The following is a 23,520-nucleotide window of genomic DNA, read 5'->3' as shown; positions in this document are numbered from 1 at the left end:
ACGAGCGATAGAATCTATCTGTTTCACAAATATAATGCTGCCGAACATGTCTAAATATTTAACAAAGTTTATACCGTAACCATTATATGCCTTGAACAGTATATTGATACTGTTAATTGTGTACACTCCACCAAGATCCACCTTCCACCAGACCGTATTTTGAGGAGAGGTACGTCCTATCTCTAGCGTCCTCATACATGTTGCTATGTTGCCGTCAACAGCTTTCCTAGCGTCATACATGTAATTGTAATCGTTGCTTGAATATGTATGTGATTGCGTTGCGATCTTTCTGTAGGATAAATTATCTAAAAGAAGCGGTAGAGTTTGAGTCATACATTGTTTGTTTGTTGTTGTTGTTGGTTTTTTTTTGTCGTGGTCATTTTTAGAAATTAATATGTACATGTATCATTTATCTAAGTAAGAATTGAAAACTAATGTTACGAATTTACAGAAGACTTGTGCTGTAAAAATAATCGATAAGAAAACTGGATAGATTCTTTCTATGAAGAAACAAATGAGAATGAAGTCTAACTGCGTACGATCTTTTAAAGAAGAAAGTAATCAGAAATACATGTATATCATCAGTTGTTCACCACAGAGATCCAAAGCAAAATAAAGCCCTTTTTACAGAAAATTCCATTCGAAAAAAAAAGGACCGATTCAATTTTGTACATATTTATATATGCGCATATAACTATGATAAATGCTAGTTGAAAAAACATGTTTGATAACTATATAATAAGAATGATTAAATTTAAGAAAAGGTTTTGTAATTATAATATTTAAAATTGACGGATGTGCAATAATCGATTAAAATCCATTAAAATCACGTTTTCATGCTGTAATTTCCTTTTCTTTTTAAGATGTTTTATTTTATGCACATTAATTTAATATAAAATACTTGTTTTAAAATATAATGCATTAGATTTGTAAAACGCACATCATTTACTTACCATATGATAACGCTATAGCTAAAGTTTCCAAATAAAAAATAGAATGACATAATTGCATTTTTACCATGTCCTTCTCTTTGATAAAATTTTATTTTCACAGTGTATCCCTCCATAGAGAATTCTGTTCAAGGAAGAATTAAGATAACATTAATAAATATTACTAGAAATTACTTCCTGCAAATAAGATAATTTAACTACAGAATGAGTGTGTTTTGAGTCCTTGGGGGGAAATTTGGGGGTTATTAATAAAGCTGTACGACTTTCAGCTTTCATTGAGCACTCGTACCTTTATAGTAAGACGTTTTCTATCGGGTTTTCACTGTTTGTTGCAGAATCAATATAATCGTCACAAAATAGCATTCCGTCTATCTCCTTAAATAACAGAATTAATTGTTAAAAAAAATAGTTATTATAATAACAAATAACATGCCAAAGTTGATGTAACTTTCGTTAAACTTCCAAATACGTACTGGATTAAAAAATTAACAAGCATTCTGAGAGTATTGCATAAGCAATACATGTCCCTTACCGGTTTGTAGAAATTTGTGAAAACAATGCACTGTTATGCAGAATATCATTTATTACCGTCTTCTGTACCCCGAATGAACAGACCAACCCGATAACGAACCCGATTGTAAAAATACAAAAAACCATGTCGATTACATTTGCAACACAATGCCTGACACTATTTTACAGAACTTATTTGTTTGTTTGTTAGAAACAATACAAGGAATGGCCCAAGTAATGCACGATATTATTACTGACTAACATATTTTCCTCGTTTATTCAGTACAAACCTAACCCGATAACGAACTCGAACAATAATCAATTCGAATATAGAAAAATAATTTTCTCGAAAATATGTCAACCAGAGGTTACAAAAGTGTAAACCTAATCTGTAGTTTGACATTTTGAAGCTGTTCAGCAAATTTCATTTTATTCCTCAAACGCATAAAGAAAAAAAGTGTGGAAAACTGAATTGGGACAGACAGATGGATAGACAGACGGATGGAGAGACGGACGCAGAGGAAAGCTATAGTACCCTCTGGTGAAAACCGGTAGGTGACTAAAAAAAGATTGAAGACAGGCAAATTCAATATGTTTAACTTACAGGAAAATAAGACTCTCAGAAAATGGGACAAATTCTAAATATTAGACTCCAATCAGCGCCACCGTTCTTCTTTGTCATGTGCACAAATTGGAAGAACTTGATAAAAAAAAAAGTCGTTAAGAAAAAAAAACTAATTAAAAGGAGTTAAGTACAACACATTCATGAGAATGGAACGACCTAATACATTTTAGGAAAAAAAATTGTGGGACAATCAAATATATATGTAGTGAATCCTCATTAGATCAATAAACATCTGTTCGGAATTCGCCGTTGGATATTCAGACATTACAAATCCAAAACATAAAATTTTTATAACCAAGTTAGGAGACTTACTTAACTTACATCCGATTGTAACCAAGACTTGCAAACCTGTATAGAATACTTAGCTATGATCATATGAATTACTTATCGGACAGTTCACGAGCTACAATGGTAAAAGTAACATCTGTTTCATCCGTATAATTAGATCGCATTTTCTGCAACGTGTTTTTTTTTTTTTTTGGGGGGGGGGGACATCTTCGCTAGCCAAGGGTTTTCGGTCCACTTTGCTCCCCATAAACCCTTGGCGGATTTCATTACGAAAACTCGGTGATGTGGTGGCGCTATCTAGCGAGCAACTTGAGTTTCGCCCCTTGCATATTTACATTTTAATCGAATTAAACAACGGGTCTATTATACACTACGGCATTAATACAACTTGAAAACATGTTGACTTCCGAATATCGGAACATAATTAACGATGCTATTAAATACGAATTAAGTTATAACCATGGGAAAGCACGGAATGTTTTATTCGTAGTGTTTTGTAGGACCTGTACCGGGATTGAAAAAGTCGCCGATTTATATGAAAGCTTTTATGCCATAAAACCAGGTATCGTTGTCGTGAATAGTGTGAACCAAACAAATAAAATAAAACAGAGCTCATTGAACCTTTAAAAGCAATAACCATAAGCAGGAACGAATATACTAACAGGATAGGCAACTTCTACGCATTCGCCATGTTTACTTCCTTAAAGCGAACTGGTTAGACCATCGTTGGGGAGGCACTGTACTCGAGAACTTGTGCCTCAACTTGTTAAAAGCACCGAATGTTTTTACGTTTTACCAAAGTTCTTTTAAAGTTTATATTTACAAGCACTGCGATTGGATCAGCTACTCGCAGCTGCAGCCAATCATAAAACGGAGCTTGTCACCGAGTTTTCGTAATGAAATCCGCCAAGGGTTTATGGGGAGCAAAGTGGACCGAAAACCCTTGGCTGGCGAAGATGGGCGGGGGATGAATGGAGACGTCTTCATAGAAAAACATAAAATGATTCCTTTAAGTAAAAAATTGGAGGTGTTTAGGATTCCAACAACAACTACATGTATATGCAGATATGTACGTCGTTCAATCGTTGTCTTACCAATTTAACAAAATAAGGATGGGAAGGAAATGTAGAGAATTTTAAACTCCTTTCATGAAAATCAGATTTAATGTGCTTGTCACAGGTCCGATTACAAAATCCGTGCAGCATGATAAATAAAAAAACGCTCTGTGAATTGTAGACCCCCGACCTGTGAGTTAGGATTAATTAGCCCATTGTTTAATAATAATTGCAGTACATGCACTTCTAATACATGTAGTATTTGATTATTTGATACCAATCTGAATGGTTCCATTTTGCTACAAGTTGAAACTAATAATTACAATAACTACTGAAGGTATATTTGAATTCAACAATTCCATTTGCAATATATATTTAATTATAAAAATTCTTGTTATTCCCATTATACCACATTGATTCCTGTTTTTAAATTTATGCAGTATTAAAAAGAGTACACCAGGAGTTTTTCTAAACAAACATAATTAGACGAAGTTATAACTTCCCCGGCTTAACATGCACTTCCCGAATAAAAGCAAGACCAATAGGTAACAATTTCTCATGGAAAACAATCTCAGTGACCTGTAGAATGACAGGACCGATGTGTTACAGTTCCTGTAGGGAAATATTCTCAGTGACGGTATTTGACTATTCTCTTTTCTAGTGTCGTCGATAAGAATGCTTCCTGATCTCCATAAATGTTATGTTTGCCCCCCAAAATTAGTAAGTCTGTTCATGGGGCATGCATTCTTTCACGACCAAAATGGTATAACATTAATGAGTCATATATACTGTAGACGTAGAAAACATTACGGTGTTTTTAATTTCACTATGTTCACGGTCAGACAATTTTCCGTGGACATTAAGCCACAGTAAACATTGAGCTGTGCATTTACCATCTCCGTGTAGGCCGCCATAATAGATGCCTGTGTGCTTAGGCGGGGCCAAAGTTACCACTTTTTTATCGTAATCCTAGTATATTTAAAATTCGTTAAAAATAGCAAATATCAGTATTACATTAATTTTATACAACTAATATGCTAATTAAACAAATGTTTATATCGGAATATTCGTTTCACCTTTATCTCTGCGGCCCTGTCGAAGCCATTGTGAACAAGGGTTTCTCATTGTCACTTATTACATGTATCTTGGACAACTCCCTAGGGCAACGACTCCTGTACAACCATGACGTTGTCTGCGATTTGCATTTATCTTGAGCAGATTGATTGATTTTAAGGTGTACTTCTTCCTAACAGATTACATGTACGTTTTCCACCTAATTTTCATGCCCAAAATATGAAATGCGCTTTTTACACCAGGGTCCGCCGCCATAAAACATTCTTAAGTCTGAGAATGTTCTCAAGTCTGAGAATATTCTCAACTCCCCAATTCTCAGACTCAGTCGCCGCCATAAAAAATAATTCTCAAAATCTGTTTTATTCTCAAATATTTGAGTCTACAAAAATGTAGACTTAAGAATATTCTCAAGCAAACAAAATGGCTGCCGCTTACAGAAGATTGCAACGAAATCGATGACGTCGTAATATTTTAGTTCGTCCGAGGGTTTTTAGATATAGAAGTAATCCCTTGGATCAATTGGAGACGATTGAGGAGTTCGAAATCTATCAGCGTTATAGATTTTGTCCTGACACCATTAATTTCGTCGTCAATGGTGTTTACGATCAGCTGATCGCAGACACCAAGAGGGCTCCACTTCTGTAGTCTTACTGTGTTTCTGCGTTTTGTTGCGACTGGGGCCCACCTTCGCCTGACTGTGGACAGTCTCGGAATTTCAGAGTCATCTGTTGGAAGATCCGTTAGAGATGTTGCTGCCGCCATTGTCGCTGTTTTTTTCCAGAGCCCAAATCGTCTTCCCCGTCGGTGAACGGTGGCAACAAAAGTGAGGGAGGGTTTCAAAAGAGTCGCAGGTGCATGCACACACAATGCAAACACTATTATCTTGCTTTTTCAAATAAAATTCCTTGTCTTTTACACTGTTCCACCGCATATAACATATACTATTTTCCATATACTGACTCGGTGAAGTAGTCGTGTTCAAAAATATACCATATTGATGTTTTCCTTTATAATGAGAGTTCTTATGTAAGGGGGGAGTGATGGATGAAAAAAGATATAGGCGGATCCATCTGAATCATCTTATAGATACACAAGGACGGCAAAGAAACAAATATGAAACGAAAATACAAACACTTTCCAATTTTCTCATTCAAACTTCCCTAGAGAACAAAAACTGCTGTCAAATAAAAATTGATAGAATTATTTTTAAAATATTAATTTGCAAACTAAATTGGGGTGGGGTAGGGGTTGGGAGGGGGTAGGGGCAGTGATAAAGTTTTTAAAAGTTTGTATAATTTATACATGTGCATTTTATAGAATTCAAAATCAATTACCTCTAAACCGCAATTCAAATAACTTAGAATTATCAATTTGTTGAACAAAATTGATATAGTTTACATATTTAATTGTCTTTCATTACCACTTATTTTCATTTTTACAAGTTCATATCAATATCCACACACATTAATCAATCTATAGATTAAAAGATAATGAAAATGATATTTGAGTTACATGTAATATGATTATCCATATACAGTTGTATATAATCATTTTTTTTTCATGAATAGGGTTTCCTAAATTTAAGTACTAGGATGCATTGACGGAACTCGGGTAAGGATCTTGGCTCCTGATTATGTGAACAGAAAGGGGTTCCATAGTCTTAATGTTTAGGTAAAACAAAACAACAAAAGAAAAATAAAAAAAAAATGTACTTAGTAGGTGGTTATAAGTACTAACACAAAATTGTGCAAGAATTAACATATACTAGTAAGTGTTTATAATAAAAAAAAATTATAGGTACAAATCAATCTTTATTTTAGATGGTGTACAACTCCTCTTTTAGAGTAACTTCACTGTGTGCAAGATGGCCTAGCTCATGTCACGACTCCCGAATTTAAAGAAATTCCCATCTTTACCAACAGTTTAAAAATGGTATAAATGTGTTAATAATATCTATACTACTATATTAAAATAATAGACTCGAATTTTTGGTCTTTAATACCGAGAAATCGGAAGAATACTGTCTTTTGTTTTATATATTTTAAACATCATTGGTACTTGAAGATTACCAATTTGTTTTTATTTTTTCTCAATTAAGCTTCGCTAATTAATAATTAACGAAAATTCCTCAAAAAATCCCGGAAATCACCTGAATTGTTTGGATTTTACAATCTTGCGCTTGCGCAAAACATTCACGCTAACGGGATCTTTAGTTTATGTTTCCACAATATCATATCTGCATGAATAAACTCAGAAATGGTAATACAAATACGGGCAAATTTTCATTGGACTTTTGCTATATATTCTGTTCTTATATATAAATGATTTCTTATGAGAGAAAGTATAAAATATCAAATATACATTTCAACTAAGTACTTACTTTTGTCTTCGTGATGACAAAAATGTTTGATTACATGCAAAAAAAGTTACATATATTTTTTAAGGAGAGTGAAGATAGAATACGTTTTATCGTAAAAATGAATAATGTCCTAATGACCCAGTTTTACAAAGAAAATACGTGTACGTTGGTGAAAAGGTGTTGAATTCTTCCATTCAGTGGATTAACATTTTTACTCGAAAGGTATTTGCAGTCTCAAAAAGGTTTGTTGCGATGAATTTGACTGTTATTTTCAAGGCAACTTCATTAACTTTCTCCAAAATCGTTCCGGAGCGATTCTGCAATTTTCTGCTAAATTACGGGTATAAGGGTATAATTTTAACTGTGGTGAGGGCCTTTCCCGAGACACAGATTATTCAAACTAAGGAAAGTGTAGTAAAAATTAATAGCATTATTGTAGGTTTATAGCTTTGTTAAGTAAATGTCAATAATAATTAAAGTGTTTCGATATACCTATTTCGTAAATGTCCGATAAGCAATGTCAACCCGTGCACGCACGGGTCAAAGTCTAGTCTTTAATAAACTTGCTGTCTTGGTCTCTCTTTCTCTCTTTATATACATGTATATAAAATGTATATATATTTATTTATGAAGTAATTTTCATTAATCAAGGATCGATGATGGGATATTGCTGGGAGGATCCGGACAACCCCTTACACGACATCTAATGACACCATACTTGACACCTTCGACGCGGTCTGAGGAAAAGTTTAATGCCAGTCTTTGCCAAACCAGAGTGTTGATCTAGCAGACTTTTGGAATCATGAAAAGATGATTTCAGGCTCTCCAGGTTGGGTTCAGGGTTTCCCCTGACCTAGCTGTGTAGTACATTACAGCATGTGACATCTTACACAATTTAGGAATTGAAAGGGGTGACATTTCTATTCAGGAGAACTATACAGACATAAATGTAGCTGAATGCTTTCTTATAAATACTGTGGAACCAGGACAGGTCCGAAATGATAGTTTTAGGGTTTTTCTAAATGAAAAATAATAAAGAATATGGTTACAGAATAATTTGTTTTACCCTGAATTTCTGTTAAATGAAAACAAGTCACTGTCAGACACAGTAAATTCATTTCAATTTTTTTTCTATCTCCAGTACATGAAACCTCTTTCTTTCCTGCTTTCTCTCTCTTTCTTTTCCTCTCCCCTTCTTTCTTCTCTGTCTCCCCTCTTTCTCTCCTCCTCTCTTTCTCTACCTTCCCCTCTCTGTCTCTCATACTCAAACATAAAATATAAATAATAAACAGTCGAAAAATTTATAAACATTTTCAATTAACATGTAGCTGAGGTTACACTCACACGCCAAAAGTATGTGAATTTCTATTTTATATATATAATCATATATAATTGAAAATAATCAGTTTTCAAATAGTAACCACTCGACTGATTTTGAAAACATCCAAATTGATAAATTCAGATTTTTTTCTAGTTTTCTTTTGTCATATTAATACATGTATAAACTTAAGGTATTTTATCATCTCTCTGTTACTCAAATTTGATATTACCAATCCAAAGTAGGATAACTATTAACAAAAACCTATTTAAATGTTTGTCAAAATTGCAAATTAAATTTGTTTTCAATGAAATGTAAAAAGAAAAAAGAATAAATTAACGACATTTAGCATGTGAGTGTATGTAGATCGGAGAGTTGACTAAATTATTTTGAATGCGCATTGTCCTATATTTCAGCTAGAAAAGATGGATAAGTAGTTTGAATGTCCAAAATAAGTTTCTGTTTTTTGAGGAGTAGAACTTCTTTTTTCAGAGTTAACACTTCCTTTTCTTCTTTGATTTTAAGAATCTCTTTCTCTAGTCGCTGGTTGTCTAAAGTTAAGTTGATTTCTTCCAATTCTTCAAGCTTTCTCTTTCTTGATGCACTCTCTGAAGTAAATTATTAAATACATGTACATGTACTTCATATGATTCATCCTTCTTATAAACATTTTTAAAGTTTTATTGTGAGTGTTGAGAGAGAGAGGAGAGAGAGAGAGAGACTATGCATAAATATCTAGATATATCTATATAAATCAATGTATTTGTCAAAAATTGGAATGAATACTTACCTTTCTTTTCAGTTCTTTTTGAAGGTTTTGCCTGTTTATCTGCATAAAAGAGAACATCAAAGTATTTTATAATTTCCAAATCAAACTAATTATCTAAAAAAAGTTATAATTAAACTAAATTCACATAAAATTTATGCCAGCATAATCAGTCTCCTATTGAAAAGTGTAAATTTGGAATTTGAACAAAATCCCTCCCTCTCCTAACCAGGGATTGGGACACTGGTCATAATTTAAAACTTTGTAGCTTGCTTCCACATTTCTTTCACAAAACAAACAAACATTTGATCAATTAAGGTACTGAAAGATAACTTATACAAACAACACTAATATTGATATTACCTTGTAATGAATCAAGGCTGATTTCCAAAGGCGCAGTGCTTGCAATTGCAGAAAGTGTACTATCAGCTGAAATCAAAATATTCCTCAGCTATATTGAGAAGTAATAAAAAACAAGTGTAAAGTGATAAAAGTATTAGAAATTCAGTCAATTGAGTACTGAGGATACTACTTGTGCTCCACATGTAAATACCAGCTGCATTTGTTGTAAACAACTAAATAAATTAGTAAAAATAAACACTAAACATTCACTAATTAATCGGTTCCAGTGACATGGAATACCTCTGTCACATTTATAGTAACAAAATGAACTTGACTGTACCTTTCTGTGAACAGCCAGCTGCTGCCTCAGTATCTGGGACCAGTGGTTCTGATATACTCGGTAATGGAGCTATGTAAATTAAATCAAGCATAAATACATGTATGTTAAGCATGTCATATAAACTGACAGAAATAACTTCAATGATGTGTGAATTCAATCTTAATTTATACACCATAATATGTCTTCTAATTTAATTTAAGGACATTAAAACAATTTTGTTTTCTATCCTTTCTTATATTATACCATCTATAGTCCTGTGTGTGTATATATTAATCAATGCATGTGTGTGCGGGTGTGTATTAACATATTGTTGATTTCATACCATCTGTATCAATTCCTCCTTCCACACCACGGAGGTTTGGCTCCCCATCAGCCAGGTGTAGGTACGTCTCCTCACCTAGTGTGAGTGGAGGTAGTGGGGGGCCGCCACCAGTCTTGGGACGTTTCAGCCCATCAAGCTTTTCTTTACCTTTAAAAAGAAAAGATGTGAAACAATAAGAGTCTTTTAATAAAATTCATAGTTATCTATCATTGTCCTTTAAACCTGGAGTGTTTTTTAACTTTATACATTATATTTTCATGCATAAAACATTCTAAATTGCCATTTCATAAAATTATTTTAATAAATAATGAAATATATATTGTCAGTTATCCATATCATTGGTATATTGAATACTTAATATGATTTGGTCACTCAATCAATCCAGTTTATTGGAATGCTATAATTATACCCGCACTTTCTAAAGAAAGTTCGGGTATATTGTTGTTACCCTGTTCTGTCCGTCCGTCCGTCCGTCCGTCCGTCCGTCTGTCCGTCCGTTCGTCCGTCCGTCCGTCTGTCACGTTTTACTTTCTCAAACTGCTCTTACATCTTATAAACCAGCAAACTGAACTCTTGGAGTTTGATTTGGTGTATCATGTTGTTTTGTAAAAAGGTTTCAAAAATTCTCTGTTAGTCCTGGGGGTCAAATAATTGGTAAAAAATGACGTTTTTCCACAAAAAAACTTCTTCCTCGAACTCCTCCTACATTTTCAACAGTAGACAATTCAATCTTTTGGAATATGTTTTAGGGTATCCTATAGATGCGCAATAAGGTTTCGGAATTTTCAATTTTGTCCTGGGGGGCATTTAATGGCTGAAAAATGACGTTTTTTTAACAAAAAAAACTGGTTTCAAAAACGTCACTTTTTTTTGGCAGTAGCCAAATGATCTTCTAGAATATGATTGGGGGTGTCATATTGAGGCGTGATCAGGTTCCAGAATTTTTTTTTTATTAAGGGGATCAGTGGTCAACAAAAAATGACATTTTTGGCCAAAAAAATATGGTTCCCAGAACTCCTCTTACAACTTTTGGAGTAGCTACGTCATCTCTTGGGATATAATTGGGGCTGTCCTATAGATGTGCAATAAGGTTTTAAAAATTTAAATTTCATCCAGGGAGTCAAATAGTAGCAGAAAATTGACGTTTATTACTAAAAAACAAAACATTAATCCAAGAGCTCCTCTTATGATTTAATGGATAGACAATCATATCTTGGAATATGATAGGAACTGTTATATACCGGTAGATGTGCAGTAAGGTTTTAAAAATTTAAATTTCACTTCAAAAAAACATAGATCCTAGAAATCCTTTTATGATTTAATGGATAGACACATCATATCTTGGGATATGATAGGAACTGTTCCATAGATGTGCATTACGGTTTTGAAAAATTAAATTTAACCCTGAGGCCCATTACCTACCGGTACATACCTTTTGATGCCCTTTAAGGATCAAGAATATATATGGTTTAGGGGTGGGGATCTCAACCGTTTACGAGATATTCGTGCACTTCCTGTTCAAGGGGGGTCATGACCACCCCCAGGGCCCATGACCTACATACCGTTTGATGCCCCTTGACACAAGGAACAAGAATATATATGGTTTAAGGGTGGGGATCTCAACTGTTTTGAAGATATTAAGGGACTTGCTGTTTGAGAGGGTCAGGACCACCCACAGGGCCCATGACCTACATAACATTTGATGCCCCTTGACATCAGAAACATGAATATATATGGTTTAGGGGTCATGATTATAACAGTTTCTGAGATATATAGTAATTTCAAATTCCTGGGGGGTGGGGATGACCCCAGGGGTCAGATCTAATAAACCCTATATATTGCCAGTAACAGCCAATATATGATTATGAATACCCTATATTATTATCTTTGTCCGTTTTCAAGTTACCATTTACAATAGAGTCTACGATTCTTCCTACAAGGTTCAATGTTAGACCCCACACCCTTTTGACACCCCCCTCCCCCGAAAAGTGGTTGTCTAACCCAAAATGAGAAAAATCAAACCAGGGTGCACAACTAGATATGCAGGCCTATCATATCCTAGAGTTTTGTACAATTCTGTTCAGCCATCTCTAAGAAAGAAGTTCAGAGCAGGAAAGAAGAAAAAGAAGATGAAGAATAATAATACATGTATTAAGAACCGTACAAAAACAATAAGTCTTCAAATTTCATTCGGGAGACTTAATAATAAAGATTAAATAGAGATAGGATCATCAAACATCAAAAATTTAAAGATAATTGACAATTTCTGATTCTAAGGGGGTCAGGATGACCCCTTAGGGTCATGACTTACATGCCATAATGATCTGATGCGCCTGCATGACCTAAGGAGGAATAATATCTTTGGATTAAGGTGGGGATGGTTTTTATGATATTTAATAATTTCAGGAAGAGCACTTGGGATCATGACCTACATACCATCTTAAATGCCTTGAACAAAGAAACAATAATATAATATGTACATGATATATGATCGATCAATTTAAGAACACAGATATAGATCAATCATCTGTTTTGTAATACTTCCTATGTATATATACATGTATATGTATTAGTTTTTTTTTCTATACTATTCATGTTCATGACTGTAGTATGGCTTAGTCTTATTTTAAATTACATTAAAAAATTGTCAAATATATGACTTGGAACCCCCACTCCCAAACAAACTCAAATATAAACTGTTCTCCCCCCCCCCCCCTTCCCTTGTCGAATGATCTATTAAAATCAAAATATAATTTGGGTGTCTAAAAACTTACATAAACTGGTAAAAAATGTTATTCTTAAAAAAATTATATTACACCTTGCATAATTGACAAATAATCTATTGAGATATGATCAGAGGTCATATTTCTCTCTTGGGATCAATAAGTAGTATTCATTGACAAGTTAAAATTAATAACAATAAATTATTCAAATTATAAATGTTTATATCCACATTCACCCCCACCCCAATCTAATCTGGTTATAAAGATTCAGTCTTCTTAATACATTCTTACATGTGTACAGTAGCACATTTTAAATCATTTCTTGATTGCTTTTTCTCTTGTGATTAACATTTTGGAAATTGCTTAATTCAATTTTTAAGATTTATAAACAAAATGTTATATGCATCACTTCCATGTGTATTCGCCTATTTGGGGCAATTGTAAAGTCTCCTAAACAAAGCAGTGACATAACATTAGGCTAGGAATTACCCACATGGATCAAACACTACTGTATAACATATGAATAAGATAAAAACATTATTATGGGGGTTGGGGGGTTAAAGACAACACATGGGGGTCATTAATGTACTTTACACCATTTGATGCATCATGCATGCATAATGACATTAGAACAAGATATTTTGTATTTTCCTGTTTCGTGGGGTCAGAACAGTCCCACAAGGTCATGACCTACATTGTATTTGATGCATTATAATACATTAGCCGGAAAGAAATACTCCTTCCTTCCTATTATAACTCATATAAAAATGATAAGTGTCTACACCTACTTACATGTAATACACATATTTAATAAGAAATTTTTTATACATGGTCAAAATGGGGTCAACTCAATAGTGCATGATCATGCAGTCTGACAAATGAAAAAAAAATAACTTTTGCAACTAAAATGACAGAAACTTTACAAATGCGATAGGATAGGTAACGATGATAAGCTTATTTAAATATTAAAAGATGATGATACAGTATGCTGTCAAAGGGAGATCACATTTAGAAAGTGAAAGTAGAACTTATATATGCATGCTGACATCTCATTATATTGCGCTACTGCTACTACATGTATTATGCTTACCTAAATTGGTCAACATCATAATGATAATCCAATTAAAACACAATAATGAATTCCTTTAGCTGATCTTAACTAGGGGCCTAATCCTTTTCTGCATACGGAAAACACAGACATGTATGTATGGGTGTTGCTAAAACGTGGAACGAAAAACGGAACGGAAAGCGGAACGGAATGGAAAATAGCATCACGTTTATCGCTTAAAAAGGGTATAGACTGGCCAGAAACGATTTACTTTGTATCTTTTATTTATATCTAATGAATGATTATCAACATGTTGTTATCTTATTAATATTCATATGCATGTCGATCAATTATAGCATTGTATTCATTCGGCTTTAGTTGAGTACGAAACGGAAAAATCAAATGTATACGAATTGTGAAACATTTACATGATTAAACGAGTAAATTAGCTATAACTTTTTACTTATTTTTCTTATTTGGTATTGCTGGCATATCAGCGTAACGTACGCAGTTAGTGAAAGCGTTTTATGCGTGTTTTGAGTATTTTTATATTTCAAATATGATGATGTACATGTATATACTTACATAAAAATTGAATTGCCGGTGTTCTAGACTATCTTTTATCATACAGACGATACAGTATCATTGAGATGGAACAAAAAAACCCGTAGGACTGACGACATTAAAAATTAAAATACAGAAAACATTAAAATATACCCGGTAATTTGTGAAACTAGCAATTTGTGAAACTAGTATTTTTAGCAAAGCAATTTTGTTTACGTTTGCATTACTAAGCAGTTGTTTATTCCAGCAGCTATATACATATGATCCGAATAGAGACGTTGCCTAATTTGATTTTACGATTATATATTGGGACTATAGTATGTCGATCCCAAAATATTCATGCAGCACATTTGGACGATTTATAATTGAAAATGTTGACATCTTTTCTCCATTTGGAAGTCACTCAGAAGACCTTGCACAATTTTTCAACACTATAATCTGGGTCTGTTGAAATGCAAAACCCCGTAGACTTCTTTGTTTTTAGCCGTGTCTTTATACCAGCTGATAAGCTAGAGAGGACGTTTTAAAGAAAGAATAATGAGAATGTGTAATGCTTCTAAAAGAGAATCGCTTGAACCCTGAGGTATATATAAATATACAGCAAAAAGTGAATCGAGAATATTTTGGGACAGAATATAGTGGTCAATGCATGTACTGTTAATTTTGAGGAAATAATATTCTTGAATAAATAATCTAATATTGCTAATCTTTCAAAAAAAAAAAAGGTACATAAAGTATATCGTTTTAGTATGATTAACAAATCTATGAGGTAAATAACATAAGATAAGATTTTCCGTTTTCCCTTCCGTTCCGCTTTCCGTTCCGTTTTCCGTTCCGCATTTTAGCAACACCCATGTATGTATACACGTGAACCCATCTAATCGAAGAGCTGGGTAAAACTAGTACCCGCTAATGAGACATGCAGACCTGTGTTGTGTACGTAACTTCAGACAAAGATCATTCATTTGTAACATGCATGTATTTTTAAGACATATTCTTCAAATCCACTTGCACTATTTTATTAGGTAAATAACAGCTTTAAGGTGGTGCAGGACACCTGCATATTGTGATGTACATGTATACTTTCTATTGAGATAAACAATAAAGTATATCAAATATTGATTAAATATTTACCCCCCAAATAATGTTACCTAACATTGAAGCACAATGGGTTTGAGCGTTTACATGTCTGTAAGAGCATTGGGGTCCAAGGTGTATTTTTGGTACTTTTACAATTGATATAAATGAATTTTCATGGGGAGGGGGGGGGGGGTCTGGACCCCTCACTCCCACCCCTTCTCTAAATCTGTGCACACGATGATGTTCATGTAGGCACACAGAAGCAAATCTAAAACCGGCAACCGCCACGGGGAGGGGGCATAATTTAATTTTTAATTTTGTTTGTAATAATAATATAGACCATTATACTTTCTATGACATAAAATGTTAAGATAATTGATTAACTAAAAAATTCAATGCAAACAGTTCTACCCCAAATTGCACATAAAGTGCTGCTCATGTCACGATGTGTATTATCATATGTGAAGGGATCTCATCCTTAAGTTATGAAAATTATAAATCTTAATTGTATTACCGGAGGTTGCATATAGCCTTCATTTTTAATTAAACTGGTACAAAACAGTGTTATTTAGGGGCAAACACATGGTGCGGGTATTACTGTCTAATGACAGCATCTAGTTTTTAATTACTTCTTTTTGTAAATAGTACTGTAATACACTTGCAGACACCAGTGTAAAAATAATATGTATGTACAGTATATTGGGTATTCAAAAACTCAAAATATATATGCCCAATAGTCTCATAGGTCCAGCATGTGCATAATTCAACAGGAGTGTAAACATCACTGCTACTGGTACAGTCAAAAATCGTTAAAAGCAATAATTAATCTGCTTGATTTTTCATTCAATTTGTGTAAATAGATGGATAAAAAAGATTAATCATACATTCACCATTAAATACACATATACACATTTACTGCTTGACTTCACATTGTAATACTTTTTCTTCACCTCCTCCCATTCCTTTTAATGTCGAACTGTCTACAATAAAAGGAAAGCCTATTAATGTATGCACGCGGAACTATAAATAGAAATGGAAAACACCATTGACCAAACTGTAAAGGGAAAACAAACTACGAAAAGAATTATGAATCATGTACGTGATCGTTGCATGTACACAAAAAATACAAGTATGGCTCTATATTTTCGCATTGAAGTGTGGTATATGATTGGTCGTGAATATAAACGTAATAATTGACGGCACGTACGTACACACGTACTACATTGAAATAAAACGAATACATCTATTCCATGTCATTTACAAATTTTAGTTTTAATTACACTTTCAAGTTCTTTATTCCAAGAGACAAATGTCTCATAGGTTATACATATGAACATATACATATTAAATAAACAGTAAGAAAAACAAAGTGTACATAATCAATTTGAATACTTTCATGTGGTCTAAAACTTATGATCCTATCGAAACTTCAATAGCTACTACAAGTATATAGGCCAAGCGGCTAAACTGTGCCCTACGGCAAATTCGGGTTGGTAGACATATCAACGCTGTACAAATTTGCGGTCTTCTTGTTGATCTAGTTTGCTTATGACAAACACTTCACATATTCTTTTTTACGTCAGATATTTTTTTTTATTGTTAATCACTTCTAAAGATTTACTTTCGAGTTCAGTCGGTCTGCAATTTTTTGCCATTCTCTTTCTTTCATTTCCCTCCCCTTCTTAATCCCACACCCCTTAAACGACCCAAATAGCACGGTTGCCCTCGCTTTTACTTCCTCAATGAGGGCAACTTCTTCGTCAACCCCCCAATTCTGCCCCCGTTTCTTTTCCATTACTTTTTTTCTTCCAAAGTAACAAAGCAGACGATAAAATATGCAAAACATGTGTTTATTTACACGTAGCTATCAATGTTTCTTACCTTTCTGACGCAGAAGAGGTCCACTAGACCCCTTCAGTCATTGAAAAAAGTCCGCGAAACCGTCTCGCGAGAACATAAATTTGAGAAAATTCTCAACTCAAATCTTGAGAATTACTCAGCTAAGAATATTCTCAAGTGGCTTTATGGCGGTGATTTTGAGAATATTCTTAGCTAAGTAATTCTCAAGACTTGAGTTGAGAATTTTTTTAAGAATTTTCAAAGTTTTATGGCGGCGGACCCAGTACTTATTACATTTGACACAAACATGTTTTATTATTGTCATAGCACTTAACGTTAATAAGGCTTTGATTTTACGTTATTCAAAAGAAAATAATGTAAATTACATGATGCAGATTTATCCCTCATCAGATTATTTTACAATCAGGATTTACTCTTCTAGGATAAGAAATCGATTATCCCTGAAATTAAAACACCGTGATTTAAAGGCACTTACACATGAAATCGTGAAATTTTAGACACGTGCAATTAAAGACATTTACAGTAAACCAACTGTGGACTTATGATTACTGATCAATAATAACAACTTTAAACATTTTTCTAAAAAATTTTTTGATCGACAACATGCAACAATCGGGGTTATATTATGTCACGAAATGCAAAATGGCTAGTTGAAATCGGAAGAAATAAATAAATAAATAAATAGATGCCTGAAATCCAAATAATACTTAAGTATGTGTCATGCAGAGAGAGATGGAACAGTCCTTAAAAATAAGGATCAAAAGTAATTTGTATAGTTTGTGTAATGTTGGCGTAACCCAAGCGTTACCAAATCAGGAAGAAGTATTAGTAGAGCGCATGTCCCAGTGATCATCAGCGTTAGGCTAGTTTCCAAAGGTCGCTGGTTCAAGACCTGCCGTGGTCGTTGCTTTTGTCGGTGTGTCACAAGGCACTTCTGCTTCTCAGTCTAACCAGCTTAAGTCGGGTACCGGTATATGAAAGGAGTTTACACCGGGTATATGCAAGGAGTTTACAACGGGTATATGCAAGGGGTTTACACCGGGTATATGCAAGGAGTTTACAACGGGTATATGCAAGGAGTTTACACCGGGTATATGCAAGGAGTTTACACCGGGTATATGCAAGGAGTTTACACCGGGTATATGCAAGGGGTTTGCAACGGGTGTATGCAAGGAGTTTACACCCAGTATATACAACCGGGATGTGCAAGAGTTTACACCCGGCGGACTGGTTTTCCATCAAGGGGGGGATGTCAATCTGCTTTGCACCACGAATATAAGGGAGAAACACCGGCTTAATTAACCATGGTGGTTCGGATAAGGACTTTAAAAGGAATAATAGTATGGGCAAAATTTCATGCGAACATTAATCCTGAACATTTAATAAGTATTTATTTATTATCATTCTAAGAATATAAAGTTCACAATCAGCACTTTATTTACATAGTCTGTAGCTTTTTTTTTTAAAATAAAACATCTAAGTTAAGAAATACAATGGAGAATATGTTTGACTTATAGTGTCACAAAGATTAAAATCCCATCTATCTAATAAAAAAGATATATTTTCCAAAACTGCTTTTTTGTAATGTGTAAAATATTTCATAATAAAAGATTAATATCAGGTTGTTTTTACTATCTAAATAAATCAAAGCAACTTTTTATCTTCAATTTTGATAAATAAGTCTTTTTTTAATTGATGACCAACATATAACGAGAATAAGCGACGACCAACATGTATTGAGAAAGATTCTATTTTATAGATTTATTATTTGATCCAATCTTTAGCATTCAGAACAAACAAAGTATGTACTTGTTGCAAGAAAAAAAATGTTTTCATTAAGTCAATATTCTTTTCAATATAGGCAAACAACAACGTCCATGTTTTTTTGTTTTTTTTATTTTATAACAAAAATATAAATAGTTTAAACAACATAAGTACAATACAAGTAAAAACTGATACCGCTGGGGTTTTTTTCAAAAGACTTTAACAAATGTTAGTGTAGAGTAGACCTTCTGTAGTGATTCATTCTTCGATGTGCAGGTTGAACCAGCAGAGTCACAACATTGACAGTGCCTGTTGTCCATATACTTTGAATGGATCCTTAATTTTATATCCATATCTTAAGTCAATTCATTTATGAATGAAAGAAAACAAAATACTGAAATTAACACTCTGTTTACTAGTACATGGTTACCTGTTACTATGTGTACCTCAACTCTAACAGAAAGGAACCGATGGCGACAATGTTTACAATGACTGAGGCCGAGAGTCCAACAATAAAAGCTATGGTTACTGGTGTTATATGTTTCGAATCGTCATTCTGTTGAGTACCTGTGTTGAACAGTAAATACAATAATTTAGACGTCTTTACAGGTCACCCAATACATATAGTACATATGAGGGGGAAAATACCAATTGAACACTTACCAAACGAATAATATGAAACTTTCATTTTATCACAAATTTGAATCAAGTTAAATGCATTAATTACAGTACAATTTTCAACAGAACATCTTCAAACAAATATTTTTTACAAACTGGATTAACAGATTAGCATAAAATTCATTACCTAATGTACAGTTGCCAAACAGACAGCTTCCGTTGAATCTGTCACATCTCTGATCGATACAGTATCCACCACATGGATACTGGCAATTCTCTCCAAACGACCAAACACACTCTGAAAAAATCGTCTTAAACCATTTCGGGTGCAAAGAATATTTACATTTCATAAAAATCATAAGCATGCGGGCAAACCCAAAGGGACAGATTTATGTAGAGACAACATTATGGCCCTTGCACTGTGTAATTTTTATTACCTGTAGTACAATTTGGACCCATCCATCCTGCCTTGCAAGAACACAATCCGTCCGTGTGTCGACACGTCTTACAATTAGGAGAACAAACAAAAGAACAGTTTTTGCCGTAATATCCTTTTTTGCATACTAAAATATGTGTAGGAAATAAAATTTGATAGTTAAAATACATACTAAAAGAAAAAAAAAATCGATGTATTATATTGTATTCCTTAAAAATAGGTGGAAAATGTAAATGTATTGTATGTCTCACTATCATCACAACGTGTTCCAATGTACCCGTCCTGACAACCATTAAAGCACACCCCAGTGACGTGGTCACATGATTCATTGTTAACACAATGACCGCTACAATTCTCGCGACAGTTCATTCCAAAATATCCGGTTGAACACTCTAAGTAAAAAGATAACATACTTAATCAAGAATATGTAGATGCTTTTTTTCTGAAGATAATGACATGTATTTCTAAATCAAATACTGAAGAACTTACAGGAGTTGATTTTGTCGATGTCTATTTATTTTAAATTCAATGATATGTTATTTTGCATGACAAGTACATGTAGTTTTTAATTTGAATTACGCACATTTTTATGATATGACTTGTTTGACTTTTTCGACAAGAATGTCGAGAAACCCCTATATGAATCATGTTAAATAATATTTAAAGATATAATTAATTCAATCAAACTATGTATCAGTAATAGAAATATTTCTCGAAAATTGTATGGATCCAAGCAATATTGAATTCTAGTCTCGTTTAACCAAACGCTCGGCTGACACCGTTAATCTCCGACAAGGATTTACGGAGACAGCCGAGCGTCGAGTTGAACGAGACTATATTGAACTCTGGCGTAGAAATATACACGACGACAAAAATGTTTAAATTGTTCGTACCATTTTAAATATGACTATTTTCAAGGCATTTATAAATAAGTTTCCTTGAAAAACAAAGCTTTAGCGTGCATTATATCGATTTTATGAATTATTTCCAAGAACTAAGTCTTGTCAGCAGCAATGATTTGTGCTGAGGTCCAAACACTGTTTCACTTTCGGTTTGCCTGAGTAACTGCATAGGACAGTTGAATAAAATCAACTCCCCAAAACGATATGAAAAATACAGGCAAAACTACAACAGTAATTTCATACATATCTGCTACAATATAATGCTGTGTTATAGTAATTTTAATGATATGATATGAAATTTTAATACAATGCTATAAGATGTTATGCGATGAGAAATCAAAGTGAAGGAGTTTATGATATGGTTTGCTTTGCTATGCTATTTTATTAAAACAAAAACGCCTCCTTATACATAAGAGTTCCAAACATTTCGAAGTGAAATGATAAGAACTCAAAGTGTGCCACTTATCTATATTGTAAACACTTATTCTTTGAAATAAAAGCATTTAAAATCGATTTAAAATCAAGTGTGCTTTGCTATGGAATGCTATGGGTATATAACAATTGAGAATGTATGAGATGTTATGTTGTGATATTCCAATGCTATGCTTTTTGAATGCGATGGCGTGTGCATGCTGTTAAAGATATGCTTTAAATGATTGAAGAACAACAATGTAATTCTTGATAATTTCACATCTGCCTTCAAACAGACTTTTACAATCAACGATATTTACATGTATCACGCCACAATTAGTGTCAATCATGTTTAGAAAGATACATTTTTATGGACTTGTAGGAAATAATTGTAATCACTAACCTGCGCCGCAGTTACTGTTAATGTACCCTGGACTGCATCCTCTATCACAAACACCAGTCTTTTTATTACACGGGGAATCATCCAAACAATGGCCGCTACATTTGTTGGTACATTCCAAACCAAAGGTACCATCCTCGCATTCTTTTTAACATATTTTTCTTTTCATGTCATTAACGCAAAAAAGTATTTCGTGTTCATTTACATTGAAATTGCTTATATTTAAGTGTCATGATTTAGATTAATTTTGAATTAAGAACAGAAAGATTCACTACCTTTCTCACACCGGTATCCTGTCCATCCAAGAGAGCAGCCTCGTTCACAGTGACCGGTCACGTAGTTACAGATCATGTTGTCCCGACAATGTCCTGAACATTAGTGATTACATTCCTCACCAAACCAACCCTCCCTACATTCTGTCGATATCAGTTATAAATGAAACATGTAAGTTTATACCTTTCCATCTAGTTTTCATTTAAAAAGTTATTTATACAATGGTAAAATAATTACGAGGGTTGTTCGGAAATGATTGAGCCAAATCGATTATTTTCATTTCTAAGTGACGAATTTTGGTAAAAATTGGCATAGACACTGAAGAAACACCAACAAATAATAAAACAAAGTAATATTAAAGGAATATTTAATATTTTAAATTTGTGTACGACAGTAGATAAACAAGTCGGTGGTCGGGGTACCCGGCGCAGCCATGAACTCGGAGATTAAACAACTTAAACATCTACTTTATAAGTGTCCCTAGAAATACAGTTAATGATAAAAAAATCAAATTAAATATGTTCATTTTGCTATTCTTTGCGACTAACTGCTGATTAGGTTTCACTGATGTTCGAGTTGAAATACGGATATGGTACACATATATTTACCAAACAATAAAAATCTGACAACGACTTTACATTGAATTTTGACGTTAAGGCGGCGCAACGAAAACAAATAAACTGATGGAAATCTCAGAAGAAGACCTTTTAAAGCCACAATGTCACAATAATTTCCGAACAACGCTCGTACACTAACTTGTTTGGCAAGTTGTTCCTGTCCATCCAGGTTTGCATTGAGAACATGTTCCATAATCAAAGTGACAGCTGTTGTCTTTACAGTTGGTGGGACATGGAGTATCACAATGAATCTTATAGAAGCCTGGTTTACACGAAGAACAGGTCCCATGTTCTTGGTCACAATCGTTGTCTTTGCAGTTAGTTGGACAATATATTTTACATTGACTCCCATAAAAGCCATGATCACACGATGAACAAGTTCCGTCTCCGCTGTTACAAACGTTGTATTTGCAGTTGGTTGGGCAGGTTATCCCACATTTACTCCCATAGAAGCCAGGTTCACATGTCGAACACGTGCCATCCCCTTTGTCACAGGTGTTCCCGTTACAGTGGTTTGGGCAATAATTGTCGCAGCGACTCCCATAGCGACCTGTCTTACACTTATCGCAGTTCCCATTTCCTGGGTGGCATGTGTTGTCTCTACAGTTGATAGGACAGGAAATGTTACAATACGTCCCGTAGAAGCCAGTATAACTACAACCTATATAAAGTCAAAATCTTATTAGTAAATAATATCGAATGTTAACTATTAACACTAAAATTGCAAAATATATGGCCTCTCTTTCGATGGCATTGTTGACAAAGCGTATTTTCACATCTACTAGCAATTTGAAAAAATTGCTAAATTACATGAGGGCACAAATTAAAAAAAAACAACAATTGAAGTATCATTATCAGTACAATTTAAAGTAGGG

At 33.8% G+C, this 23,520-nt stretch overlaps 2 pseudogenes; both read right to left on the bottom strand.

Moving 5' to 3' along the window:
• Nucleotides 1–23,291, bottom strand: part of LOC128169372 (multiple epidermal growth factor-like domains protein 6) — an 80,492-nt pseudogene extending 57,201 nt beyond the window's left edge.
• Nucleotides 8,341–17,159, bottom strand: LOC128169373 (myb/SANT-like DNA-binding domain-containing protein 4; annotated as a pseudogene).
• Nucleotides 23,292–23,520: the final 229 nt, after the last annotated feature.

The sequence above is a fragment of the Crassostrea angulata genome, unplaced genomic scaffold (assembly GCF_025612915.1).
Source record: "Crassostrea angulata isolate pt1a10 unplaced genomic scaffold, ASM2561291v2 HiC_scaffold_122, whole genome shotgun sequence".
Taxonomy (NCBI): domain Eukaryota; kingdom Metazoa; phylum Mollusca; class Bivalvia; order Ostreida; family Ostreidae; genus Magallana; species Magallana angulata.
The sequence above is the reverse complement of the archived record's forward strand: the minus strand, read 5'-3'. Positions and strand labels throughout refer to the sequence as shown.